At 43.4% G+C, this 13,247-nt stretch overlaps 2 long non-coding RNA genes across 2 annotated transcripts in view; both read right to left on the bottom strand.

Annotated features, from left to right (window-relative positions):
* Positions 1–541: 541 nt before the first annotated feature.
* LOC143930253 (uncharacterized) overlaps positions 542–13,247 on the bottom strand; it is a 28,576-nt gene continuing 15,870 nt past the window's right edge. The window contains exon 3 of the long non-coding RNA XR_013262740.1: positions 542–844. This is a non-coding gene — a long non-coding RNA (uncharacterized LOC143930253). The remainder of the gene's footprint in view (positions 845–13,247) is intronic.
* LOC143930243 (uncharacterized) lies at positions 1,676–8,950 on the bottom strand. The gene is made up of 2 exons (XR_013262735.1): positions 8,401–8,950; positions 1,676–1,931 (listed from the first exon to the last, which is right to left on the bottom strand). It is a non-coding gene; the product is annotated as an uncharacterized LOC143930243 (long non-coding RNA).

Below are 13,247 nucleotides of genomic sequence, written 5' to 3'. Positions count from 1 at the left end.
TAGATTAGCACCACCTTGAAATAGTTCGCAAAATGCAATGCAATTGCCAGAATCGGATCACTTGGGTGTGATCACTCATGTGATGCAATTCAGGTGCGGGGGAAAAAGAAGGGTCCTGCACTATTTTGGTGTGAATGCGCTGCGATTTATATGGTTCAAATCGTACCGCACAGACAATTCATTTGATGTGCACAGGAATACAGTGCGATTCCTGTTAGAATCACACGCCGTGTCTCCGGCACCGCACAAGTGTAACCAGGGCTGAGTCTAAATAAGCAGTTTTCCCTTTAAATACCTACTCCACTCGCTTCCGTATGCCTATACAGGCTTCCAGGCCTTTTGAAATAACTGGCATCAAGGAGAAGTGAAAATGCGTTTTACAAATTTGTAAATCATGTGTCAATGACAAGATTGCATAGATAACTGAAAATACTTTTAGACAGCTGTGTCTACAGTTTACCTACCTCAACAAACAGTTAAACATTTCTGTTACAATATACTGAATACTCTAAAAGAAATGAAAAAAAAAAGCAGTAGATACTGTTTTGAATATTCATAGTTTTATTTAATCTGCCTTACAAGACCCAAATGGTCTATCAAAACAGACATAATTACAATTCTGAATGTATGAGAGTATAGCACAAATGTACCCCTTATGGATGATGGCATAAAAGATGGGATCATAGGGATTGTCATGTGGCGTGGCCTTGCAGGACGTCACAAATAACTGGACATTGGGCACAGATGAGGAAACTTGTATCTTCATATAAACCCCATCTTTCCTTGCACTGACAACATCACAGGAAGCAATCTCATTTTTGCGTGCAATGCTTTCCTCCGTTTCCTACAAAAGAACAAACACAAGATGAGGTTATGCTAAAGTACAAAAAGAAGTCACTTCCAAACTCTGACACAAACAGATACATAAATAAATAAACATTTTAACCAGTTAGTATTGCACCAAAATACTTTATTTGCCATTGATAACTTTGGAGGTATCTACAGTTACAACAAATGGTTTACCATGACCAGTTGGTTATGAGTAGATTATCCAACGATCTTAAAAGGAGAAACAGTCGCACATTGGCTCAGAGACAGAACTGAGAGATCTCATCAGGGGTCGACTGACAACTCATGGGGCTCCCAGGCAATAGGAGATTTTGGGGCCACACAGTATACAATCGCACAGTATACACAGACATGCTTCTATTGGCTGAGAAGGTAGTGGAGAGGTGGGGCAGCCATAATCTCAGGATTTTTAGACCAAAAGGATGTTGGTAAGGGACATTTCAGAGGCAGATGTAAAAAAAAAAACACAGATTTTTACATACTGTCCCTGGTTTTACTGAGGCTGGCAACCCTGATGGGGCCCCCTAGTGGCCCGGGGCCCTCGGGCAGTGCCCGAGTGGCCAAATGGTCAGTCCGCCCCTGGATCCCATGACCCTTGCTCAGTCACCACTCTTTGCTCCTCCAGTGCTTACCGCACTGTTAATCTGGCAGCCGGGTGAATCCCGACAATACTGTCAGCATCTTTCCAGAACCTGGAGCTGTTCTGCCCCATCAGCTGATAGGAAATGTTAGGTGTGACCTCAACAAGTCACCTATTTGTCAGGTTATGTTACCGTTTCCCAATTGTTAGTTAGAGTTCTTATCCAAGCAAAGAGACACAGAGATATTATTCAGTATTTCTGCTCAGAAGTCCGTCGTTAACTCTGACTGTCTCTGACTGACTGTGGCTCTGAGCTCTTTATTACTTCTCTTTTATAGACAGAAAAGAGCAAACATCAGCAAATGTAAAAAAAACAACATTTTCAAAGTAAAGACAATTCTCCGGGTGTTATCAGCTGATAAGACAATCTTCTGGGCGTAGACTGCTTTTTAGGGCTGATGCGGCCTCTTCTTGATGAGTACGTGACAATAGATGACGAATCCTTATTTTACAGAGAAGGATAGAAAAATACATGTATTTAGTATGACATACGGTCAGCCATTTTGTTTCAACATACCTCAATCCTTACATTTCCCCCTTTGACATCACCCCTCCCTCTTGCCCTGGGTCCACCTGAACAAGTTCTAGTCAGCCTATATCCAGAGTACTCTCCCTGACCGCGAGTTGTCAGAGGGGTATACACCCATCCCCCTGGACAGTACCAACATCTAAAATTCAGGAAGAGTGGCTTTTCTGACAGATGGGTGATGTCAAGAAACTAAATCCACCTATCTTCACAAAAGTTCCATCTTTTCCGCATCATTTACCTTGGCTTTCTTGCAAAAGCACATAAACAACTTAAAGCATGCATAAAAGAAAAATACGAATAAGAGCACCACTATAATCGTCATTGCTGCCTTCTTAACCCAAGAGAATAACCCTGAGAAACTAAAAGTTCCACCAAACGGATCCCAGTCGCGACCAATATTTCGGGCCTTCTCTTGTAAATTCTTTACTTCCGTACGGTGTTGTGCAATGATGTCATAATAGTCAGGTACCTCAATGCTGGTGTTATGTATCCAAGTACAGCACTCATAGTCCTCAGTAGTTTCACAGAGTCCTGTCAGTGCTGCACTCATACTTTCAATTGCTAATTCATGTAATTCTAATTGTTGTCTGATGGCTCTGGTCTCCAGATTTAACTTAGTAATGTCATCAGAGTTTTTCTCCAAAACATCATTAATAATTCCTGTATAGTTATTTAGTCTTTTCATTAAGTCTATACCCCATCCTGTCCAGGACGGGAACCAAGCCCATGCCATGTCCTTCTTCAGGAATATTTCTCTTTTACTACGATACCTGAGGGGATATCTAGGATGCATGCTAGCTTCTAATAGGTGATCACCTCGTTCATCACCTACTACTCCCATTACTGGTACTAAACTTGCGAGGTAGCACCATCCCTGAGCTCTTCTAGGTATCCAAGTATAACATTTATCCTCACAACAGATATATATATTATTTCCCAGTGCTACTGATCTTGAACTGATATCATTTCTATAACGAGAGGTGTATCCATAGAGGGATAAGTTGGATACTAACCACCTAACATTATTATCCACAATGTTAGTGAGGAAGTCAGATAATGTCTGGTGTGTGCTGGAATTACTGGGATAGAAGCTTCCATTTAATACGACAATGGACAAATTAAACTTGCTGTCTTGGCATTCTCCATTTCCTCCCGTTGTGTTCCCTAAGTTGAAACACCAATCAGGGGAAAAGGCGAGGCCATTTGACTTAAACATTACTGTCTCATTGGTATTTGTTTTAATTATGTTAATGCTACTGTTAGCAAGATCAGTATAGTTTATAGGAACTGCCATCAGTGGTATACTTGCTGTGCTGGGGTGTAATTTGCTACAAATCCAACATTTCTCATATCCTGACTTCTGGGCATAAGCATATTTAAACTTCAGTAATAACATTTTTTTTTAGAAAATCCTTCATCCTTGTGTATTTTATTCTGTGAGGTAACCAAACTATTAGCCAGAATTACTGAAACAATAAAAAGATACATGTTGTCATTTGCCAACTGGCTCCTTTTTACAATGAGAAGCGTGGATCCAGGTAGGTTTCCCTTCCAATTTCACTGAGGTTGCTGTAATCAATAGCACCTGGAAAGGACCTTCAAACCTTGGTTCCAGTGTCTTTCTGGTATGTTTCTTTACATACACATAGTCTCCTGGTTGTAGATCGTGTGTACCTGTGACAGAATTAGGGTCTGGAAGAGAAGAATACACACTCTTGTGGATTTTAGTCAGACGTTGTTGCAACTGTATTACATACGTAGTTAAACTATCACATTGTAATTGCATACTTTGAGGAAAATATAAACCTAATCTAGGTGCACTTCCAAACAGTATTTCATATGGGGATAACCCTGTTTTTCCTGTTGGGGTGTACCTAATAGAGAACAAAGCTAAGGGTAGGCACTCAGGCCATGGTTTATTTAACTCTTGCATAGCTTTTTGTATTTTCAGCTTGATTGTACCATTTACTCTTTCTACTGATCCTGAACTCTGTGGGTGGTAAGGAGTATGAAAACTTTGTTGAACCCCTAACATTGCCATCACATTTTGCATTATTTCTCCCGTGAAATGTGTCCCCCTATCTGATTCTATTGTTTCTGGGAGACCAAACCTAGGTATCAGCTCAGTAATCAGTTTCTTGGCGGTGGCTTTTGCCGTAGCTGATTTCACAGGATAACTTTCTGGCCAGCCTGAAAATAAGCAGATGCACATGAGAACAAATTCAAAGGGGCCGCTCTTAGGCATTTGTATGTAGTCAATCTGCAGTCTCTGAAAGGGATATTGGGCCCGGACCTGATGTTTACGTGGGGTTTTCACTCTCTGTCCTGGGTTATTAATCAGACAGATTTGGCATGCAGCACAGTAGTTCCTTGCAGTACTACTGAATCCAGGGGCTAGCCATCCTTGGCTTACAATCCTATACATAGAATTGGAGCTGACATGAGTGGGTAAGTGAACAGCCGCTGCCATTGCTGGGTATAGAGAACCGGGTATTTTGTCTCCTTCTCTCCATACATTGTCAAGGCCTGGTGCAGCTCCCTCCTTAACCCAACGGTCCTTCTCAATAGCCCCTGCTTGTTCCTGTAGTTCCATTAGCTGCTGCCATGTGGTTTCGGGCATACTCACCTGTACCGTGGCTAAGGTCTCAGGGCTTACTTCCCCTAGAGCTGCCTTCTTTGCAGTTAAATCTGCAAATGTGTTTCCTTTTGCCTCAGTTGTTTTTGCGCTCGTGTGTGCCGCTATCTTCATGATGGCTACTCTTATAACCTTTTGAAGATTGTTCAGGACTCTTTTGATTCCTTCACCATGTTTAACAGGTGTGCCTGCTGCTGTAAGGTAACCTCTAGCTTTCCATATGTGGCCATAATCATGTGCAACACCGTAGGCGTATGCGGAATCAGTGTAAATGTTCCCTTCTTGTCCCTCTAAGTGTTCTAGGGCTTTCTCTAGAGCGGTTAGTTCCGCTTCTTGTGCCGACATGTGTGCTGGTAGTGACTTTGCCTCAATTACCTGTGTGTCCGTTACCACAGCATAACCTGTGTGATATTTACTTTTGTCATCGGCAAATCTACTACCATCTATGTACAGTGTGTGTTTGCATTTGCAATGGGTATGTCTGTGACATGTGGGAACCCCGTGATCTCTTGTTCCATAAGTTGGAAACAATCGTGTTCATCAGATGTTATGTCATGAAATGAAAGTGTGTCAGAATCCTGAGTATCTTGTGCTGTGTCTACACCATTATCATCATTACTCCCCCCTGTCAAATCTGTCTGTAATGGTAAAAGCTGTGCTAAGTTAAAAGAAGTGCATCGCTGAAAGGTAACATTGGGGGGTAGGAGCAAAGTGCATTGTAGACGCAGCTGCCTTGCCATTGATATGTGTTTTGGTTGGACCTGTGATAAGATGGCGTGTATGTCATGTGTGGTATGTACCACTACAGGATTGTCTAAGACAATTTCTGAGGATTTGTCAATGATAAGTGACACTGCTGCAACTGCTCGTACACAGGACGGTGATCCTCTAGAGACAGGATCGAGAGCCGCCGAGAAGTATGCTACCGGCCTTTGTTTGATGTGTTGTTGTGTCAACACCCCTGTTGCGTGTCCCGTGATTTCAGCAATGTACAAATGAAATGTTTTGGTATAATCAGGGATCCCGATCGCAGGTGCCGAAATTAGTAACCTTTTTAAGGTGCTAAAAGATTCATGACCTGCTTCTGTGAGTACATAGGGTACTATTTTCAAGCAATCATATAATGGCTGCATCAGAGAACTGGCATGTGGTATCCATTGTCTACAATATGATACCATTCCCAGAAACATACGAAGTTGCTTAAAGTTGCGTGGGATATTCATTTGTCTTATGGGCTGGACTCGGTTTTCAGTGAGATGTCGAGTACCCTGGGATATACAGTGGCCCAAAAAGACAACCTTTTTCTGGCATACCTGTAACTTAGTTCTATTCACCTTGCACCCTTTTTCAGCCAGGAATTGTAACAATGAGAGAGTGGCTTTTAAACAAGTATCGTTATCCGGACAACATAACAATAGGTCATCTACATATTGCAACAATACACAAGTGTCAGGCGGTAGCCATTCCCCCTATTTTTACTTTTTAAGGTTTAGTCAGCGGGGCATCAGTCAGGAGTCCGTCATAACCACTTATGGGTATGGTGTCACGGGACGTCATGTGTGGAGGGACTACTGAATCAGACAACAGACTGCGTGACGCTCCTGTGTCAACCAAACAAGGAATATGTTTACCTTCCACCTTCATCAACATGTGGAGCATTTTTGTTCTCTGATTCAGCTAGGACTGGGGCAAGTCATGCGGTCGGATCGTCCCTATCATTGGTACGCCTCTGTCTGTAGTCCCTCGTGTCTCTGTCCGTGTTTCCTTCCTGTTCGTCTTTTATCCTTTTCCTACAGTCTCTTTTTATATGTCCCACCTTCTTGCAGTAATAACAGGTAAGAGGTTTACGGGAGGAATTCCCTCCTTCATTGACCCGGGCAACAGTGTTAACTCCCGGTGCCCTTCTGGGTTTAGTTTCTGCTAAATCAGCCTCTATGCCTTGTGCTTTCTGCAACAATGTTCCTCTGTCCCGTATGGCTCTCCATTCGGGAGTACATGCCTTCAGTTTGTCACCTATTTGGGGTACTAGTCCTTCCATAAACTGTCGATTGAAAGCCCTAATGGTGACGGGTAAGGCTAAATCTAGACCTTCGTCAGCCATCATGCTTTCCATGTTGAGGTAAAATTCTGTAACAGTCTGACCTGGGGCCTGTTTTATGGGCGCTGTCGAACCCCTTTCCTGCTGTTTCCCTTGGCAAAATTCTCGTAACTGAGCAATAAACAGGGGTCTAGAGTCTATATGACGAGGATGTATTCCTGGTGGATCTGCCGCTGGATCCCCTTGTGGTCTATGTGGAGCAATTTCATTCATAAATTGATTAAACATCGTTAGTGTCATTTTATGTCTACATATATCTTCCCCATCTTGCCAAGTTGCTTCATGTGTGTCTAGTAATTGTGTCACGAATCTACAGAATGCGGCAGGTTTTGCTACGGGATCAGGAGCATTCTGTATTAATGCCATAAGAGTGTCAGCCGACCAAGGTGTCCATGTCCTCAGAACGACTTGTCGGGTCACTGTAGGTGGCTGTCCTGCTTGACCCGCATTTGGATTATTTACTTGTATTACCCTAGTCCGACTATGGACTGGAGCTACGGGCTCTGGTCTTTGAGCGCCGCAATGCACACATTCCTGTGCCCAGTCTGTATTCTGGGTACCGCATACTCGGCATACCCATCCTCTTCCTCTTAAGGAAGGATAAAGTTTTGGTCTTTCATTACCTGGTGTGGTGATGTTATAAGGAGGTGGAGTATCTCCCGTATTTACCCTATCGCCGGGAGCAGAAGGAAGACTTTTGTGTCGGACCTTCATATCCCATCCACCCTTTTCCTGACAATACTCCCATCCCTCCTCTTTAGCCCTGTTGGAAACCTTAATTAAACATTGTATTTGTGATACCCATCTGTTCTGCAATATCTCTCCCTGTCTGTCTTTCTTTATTTCTTCCCAACCTTCTACACTTAATCCATTTTCTCCATCCATCCCCAATTTCTTGAGAATCCTATTTGTGCCCTGTGCCTTATCCTTCCCATACAACATTGTAATTATGTCTTTAACAGCATAACATTTCTGAGATTCCTCCTGGGGTTTACCATGTGTCTGGCCCATTTTGACAGTCCTGCCTAGGTGGCGTTTGGATCACTTACTAAGTGTCTCGTTGCCTTCTCCTCCTAGGGTGCCAAAATACTAAAAAACCTCTCCTGGATGAGATCGAATTACTTTATATGCTAGCCAACTGACAAATATTATGACCAGACTGACGGCTACAACATATACAAGCATTCCCTTTTGGTGGCCAAACACATATGACTAGATCTCCGGGCTTTGTGGAGACCTTATTTCCCTTCCCATTACCATGGAATCTCTCAGCATTCGTTTCTTATTCCTGCTTTATCGAGGCAGTCAGGACTTATACTTTCAACCCGTTTTTAGGCTCATGAATCAAAAAGCGTATATCAAACTTAAGTGTCGGACCCCCAAAGTACTCTTACGAGTTAAGGGCGCATTCCGTTACCCATTGGGATGATATATGTTTCAATTCACACCATACAAACAGGGCTTATCTCATTCACAACAGACAGATGACAAGTAGACAGACAAGAAACAACGGTAACATAAGCCAAAATATTAAGTTCAAGACCCACTTACTACAGAGGTTGGTGTTTACCTGAAGAACAATTCAGACAGATCAGGTGGGCACAAATCTAAGAAGCACAGAGTTTATAAGAAAATAAAGCTTTTCTTACCTGCGCAGGATTTGTCTGTGGTTCTTTGATGTGCCCGACCATTTCGTTCCGTCCTTATGTTCGTTCGCCTCTTGTAGTTTCTTCAGCGAGTCCCTATTCGCGGCGCCAGAAATGTTAGGTGTGACCTCAACAAGTCACCTATTTGTCAGGTTATGTTACCGTTTCCCAATTGTTAGTTAGAGTTCTTATCCAAGCAAAGAGACACAGAGATATTATTCAGTATTTCTGCTCAGAAGTCCGTCGTTAACTCTGACTGTCTCTGACTGACTGTGGCTCTGAGCTCTTTATTACTTCTCTTTTATAGACAGAAAAGAGCAAACATCAGCAAATGTAAAAAAAACAACATTTTCAAAGTAAAGACAATTCTCCGGGTGTTATCAGCTGATAAGACAATCTTCTGGGCGTAGACTGCTTTTTAGGGCTGATGCGGCCTCTTCTTGATGAGTACGTGACAATAGATGACGAATCCTTATTTTACAGAGAAGGATAGAAAAATACATGTATTTAGTATGACATACGGTCAGCCATTTTGTTTCAACATACCTCAATCCTTACAATAATAACCCGCTATTTGCCGACTCTGGGTCACAGGGGAACATAAGTGCACTCTTGTGACCTTAGATACCTTTGGCTATACTTTTTTTTTTTTTAAGAGATCCTGACATCAACATAAAAAGTTAAAAGAACAGAAACATCATACATATTAAATGATAACTTGCAGCATTTTTTTCTGTTCCATAATGATTTTGTATTCATCTGCAATCTGTGTCTTTGAAACTGCAAGACGACCTGACTATTATTGGAGCATCAATTTTCTAGAACATCTCCTCCCTCCTTGCATGGCATAGCTTACATCTCTTCTGGGAGTGCCAAATTACAGTTTGTGCTGCCCTAGCTCCTCTGCGCCTCCCCCCACCCCAACCCTTTATGAAGTAGATAGAAGAAGAGTAAAAGGGAATGTTATAGAATGTCACTTGAGTATGCTGGGGCTGCTGATATAAAATCCAAGATTCCATCAGAAGTCACAGGGCTTTTGGCAGGCTTTTACAGGTAAATAAAGTGCAAAAGATGCCGTACAAGATGTGGGCAGACGGTTGCACTGACCATCTACAGGAGTCCCGCATTGCACCCATGATCAGATTGCATGTACAAGCTCTAATGCTTTACAAGCTCCTAATAATAAAAAAAATGACTTTTTTTAAAACTCGTATAAGATGTGTATATATGTATGTATGTGTGTGTGTGTGTATGTATATGTGTATATATATATATGTATATGTATATATATATATATATATGTGTATATATATATATACCGTATATATATATATATATATATATATATAATTATTATTATTTTTCCCTCCCAAGGTGAGCTTGGTCTTTACATTTTGTATATGCATTTTTAATCTTCACCCTTCTCCTCCTTTTTTTTTTTTTGCATGGGTTTTATTTGTTTTACCAAAATGCACCTATTACACAGGTAGGAGGAGCATTCCCTGGGGTCTTTGCCTGGCTTCAGGAGGAGCACCATGTAAGTTTCCATCACTGAGGCCGGCAAGGCTCCCTGTTCCTGACAATGCATATATAGCAGGTTTAATCTACGAGCTAATTGCGACATATATACTTTGTAAAAATCTGCAGGAAAACCATCTGGGGCCTGGGGTTTCTGATGGGGAAATACAAGTATGGCTGCTTCAATTTCTAAAACTGAGATATTTTCATCTAATGAAACCCTATCTGTATTGGTCAGTTGTGGTATTGAATGTAGGGGTGCACCGAATGGGTTTTATGGTGCCAAAACCGATACCGAAAATGAAAAATACACTAGGCCCGAAAACCGATACCGAAACAGCACCGATACCGAAACATATTAAAAAATATATATTTTTATACATGGTATATGGTCAGAGACTGGGGACATGGTACAGGAGACAGTCAAAGACTGGGGACATGGTACAGGAGACTGTCAAAGACTGAGGACATGGTACAAGAGACGGTCAGAGAGTGGGAACATGGTACAGGAGACTGTCAGAGACTGCACATATGATGCAAGAGATCAAAGCAGTCTCACCAGTGCCCGTTAGATGCAGCCAGCCAGTGTCCCCCATTGCAGCCAGAGTGTCCCCCATTGCAGCCAGAGTGTCCCCACATTGCAGCCAGAGTGTCCCCCATTGCAGCCAGAGTGTCCCCCACTGCAGCCAGAGTGCCCCCCACTGCAGCCAGTGTGTCCCCAACTGAAGCTAGTGTGTCCCCTATTGCAGCCTGTGAAGGGAAGAGAGAGGAGAGCCACCTCCGCCGCCTGTTTGATTACAGTGTCGGGAACCCGGCCACATGCCGTCACATAGAGCCCCTCCCCCTTGTCCGGGCACTTTGATAGACATATAGCGGCGGCTCCTGAAGAGCATGCGCTATGCGTTTGCAAAGTTAAAAGGTTTGCCTAAACTGCAGTTTGGTTTGGGTACACTTGTTTAAATTAGACTTCAGCGTCAGTCTGACTGGACCGTGAGATGTTCAGCCTGGCCACAGGGGGCACTGTCTCTTCTGGCAGGCATGGAGCTATGGTCTGGTTAGGTGCTTAAGTTACTCTCTCTCGGAGCCTGCCCAGTGGGAGTGACGCTCTCGCTGTGCTTCCTGGGAGAGGGTATTTAAGATGCGGAAGTCACATGGTTCGGGGGTTCCGGTCCAGAATGATGTACTGACTTCATGGTCCTGGTCCTCCTGACCAGCCCCCAGGAAGGTTATGGCCTGGGGTGCAGATCCACCCGACTTTAATGTCTCGGGGCTGGCTAGCCTGAGGCAAGGAAACTAGTGGAAGGATTCTGAGGTGGTTGGGTACCGTCTCCGGTTCGGGAGAGACCCAGTGACTTCAAGCATTCCAGGGGAGGGCTCTTCAGAAGAACACAACGTACAGGTTGGTTTTCTTAGCAAGAGCCTGGAAGGGCTGAAGTAACCAAGAGAATCCGGTCTTGTGGATATCGCCAAGCAGGCTGAAAGATCCAGGTATCCTACAAGTGGTTTCAAGCTTAGTTTCCCTATGAGTTCTACAACAGCGTCTGTGGCAAAGACTTGTTCCTGAGTAAGCACCTTGTTGGCTGCTAGGCCTTGTGAGAGAGGGACTGTCCAACCTGAGTGATCATCCAGTTGCAAATGGCTATTCTCTGGATGCAGTCAAAGTAAGCGAGTTCTTCAACATTTTGACTTTGACACTTAGCCCTTGTACACGCGGTCGGAGAATCCGTCGGAATGTGTCCTATCGGACCGTGTCGTCGGAAAATCCGACTGTGTGTGGTATGCATCAGACTGATTCCGTCCGAATATCCGTCGGACCCAATTTTCCAACATGGAAATATTTCCGGACCAACTGGGCCGGTCGGACATACTCCGATCATGTGTAGCGAATTTTGATCAGACCAAGTGCCACGCATGCTCAGATCAAATTCCTACATCAAAGCTATTGGTTACTAGCCTGAAAGTAGTCCCATCGTAACGAAATTACGTCATCACATTCTGAAAGATCGGATTTTTCGACAACTTAGTCCGACCGTGTGTATGCAACAGTTTCGGACAAGATCCGACAGACAAAATCCGACGGAGAAAATCCGACGGATTTGGTTGTCAAAATCTCCGACCGTGTGTACAAGGGCTAAGAGTACCTGAACTGCCTTTCCAACCCTCTGATCCCAATTTAAGAGATTGTTCATTGTCTAAGTTTTGCAAATAAAATCCATTCAAGTTGATCTATTGTCAGTTTCAAGTTACTGGGCCATCTACCACAGGACATCCCCTAGACAGGCAACGAGAAAAACAGAAGGTAACGGTAAGCCCAAATCTAACCAGCAGCTCCTTCAGGGGTTAGTGCTACAGACAGATCACCCGTCCAATCCTGGGACGGTTGATCTGTCTATCAAAGTTCCCCAGACAAGGGGGAGGGGCTGTATGTGATTTTCATTGAAATGAAAGCTGTGATGTTCCCGGTGCTGTAATCAAACAGGCGCTATAGGACACCCCCATGATGGGCAGCGCCAGGGGCGGGGGGGGAGCCTCGTCCAGGTCACGCCCCATTTTCGGCTCCATTATCGGCCGTTTTTCAGCCGATATGTTTCGGTCGCCGAAATTACGGTGCATCCCTAATTGAAAGGCTTTGTAGCAGCTCCTCCAAATCTGTTTGATTGTAGGGTGCAATCGGTGAATACAATGATACCTTCCGGATCCGTGACTAATATGCCATTCCTACTTCTGATTGCTGGCACAGTTGCAAAAAAAAAGTATGTGAACCCTTTTGGAATGATATGGATTTATGCACAAATTGGTGATAAAATGTGATCTGATCTTCATCTAAGTCACAACAATAGACAATCACACTCTGCTTAAACTAATAACACGCAAAAATTTATTGAACACACCATGTAAACATTCACAGTGCAGGTGGAAAAGTATGTGAACCCTTGGATTTAATAACTGGTTGAACCTCCTTTGGCAGCAATAACTTCAACCAAATGTTTCCTGTAGTTGCCGATCAGACGTGCACAATGGTCGGGAGTAATTCTTGACCATTCCTCTTTACAGAACTGTTTCAGTTCAGCAATATTCTTGGAATGTCTGGTGTGAATCGCTTGAGGTCATGCCACAGCATCTCAATTAGGGTTGAAGTCAGGACTCTGACTGGGCCACTCCAGAAGGCATATTTTCTTCTGTTTAAGCCATTCTGTTGTTGATTTACTTCTATGCTTTGGGTCGTTGTCCTGTTGCAACACCCATCATATGTTGAGCTTCAGCTGGTGGACAGATGGCCTTAAGTTCTCCTGCAAAATGTCTTGATAAACAACGGACTTTTGATTCGCAAA

Source organism: Lithobates pipiens, unplaced genomic scaffold, assembly GCF_037356315.1.
Source record: "Lithobates pipiens isolate NorthernLeopardFrog02 unplaced genomic scaffold, aLitPip1_a1.2 Scaffold_10, whole genome shotgun sequence".
Lineage (NCBI taxonomy): Eukaryota > Metazoa > Chordata > Amphibia > Anura > Ranidae > Lithobates > Lithobates pipiens.
This window is presented reverse-complemented; position numbering and strand designations above follow the sequence as displayed.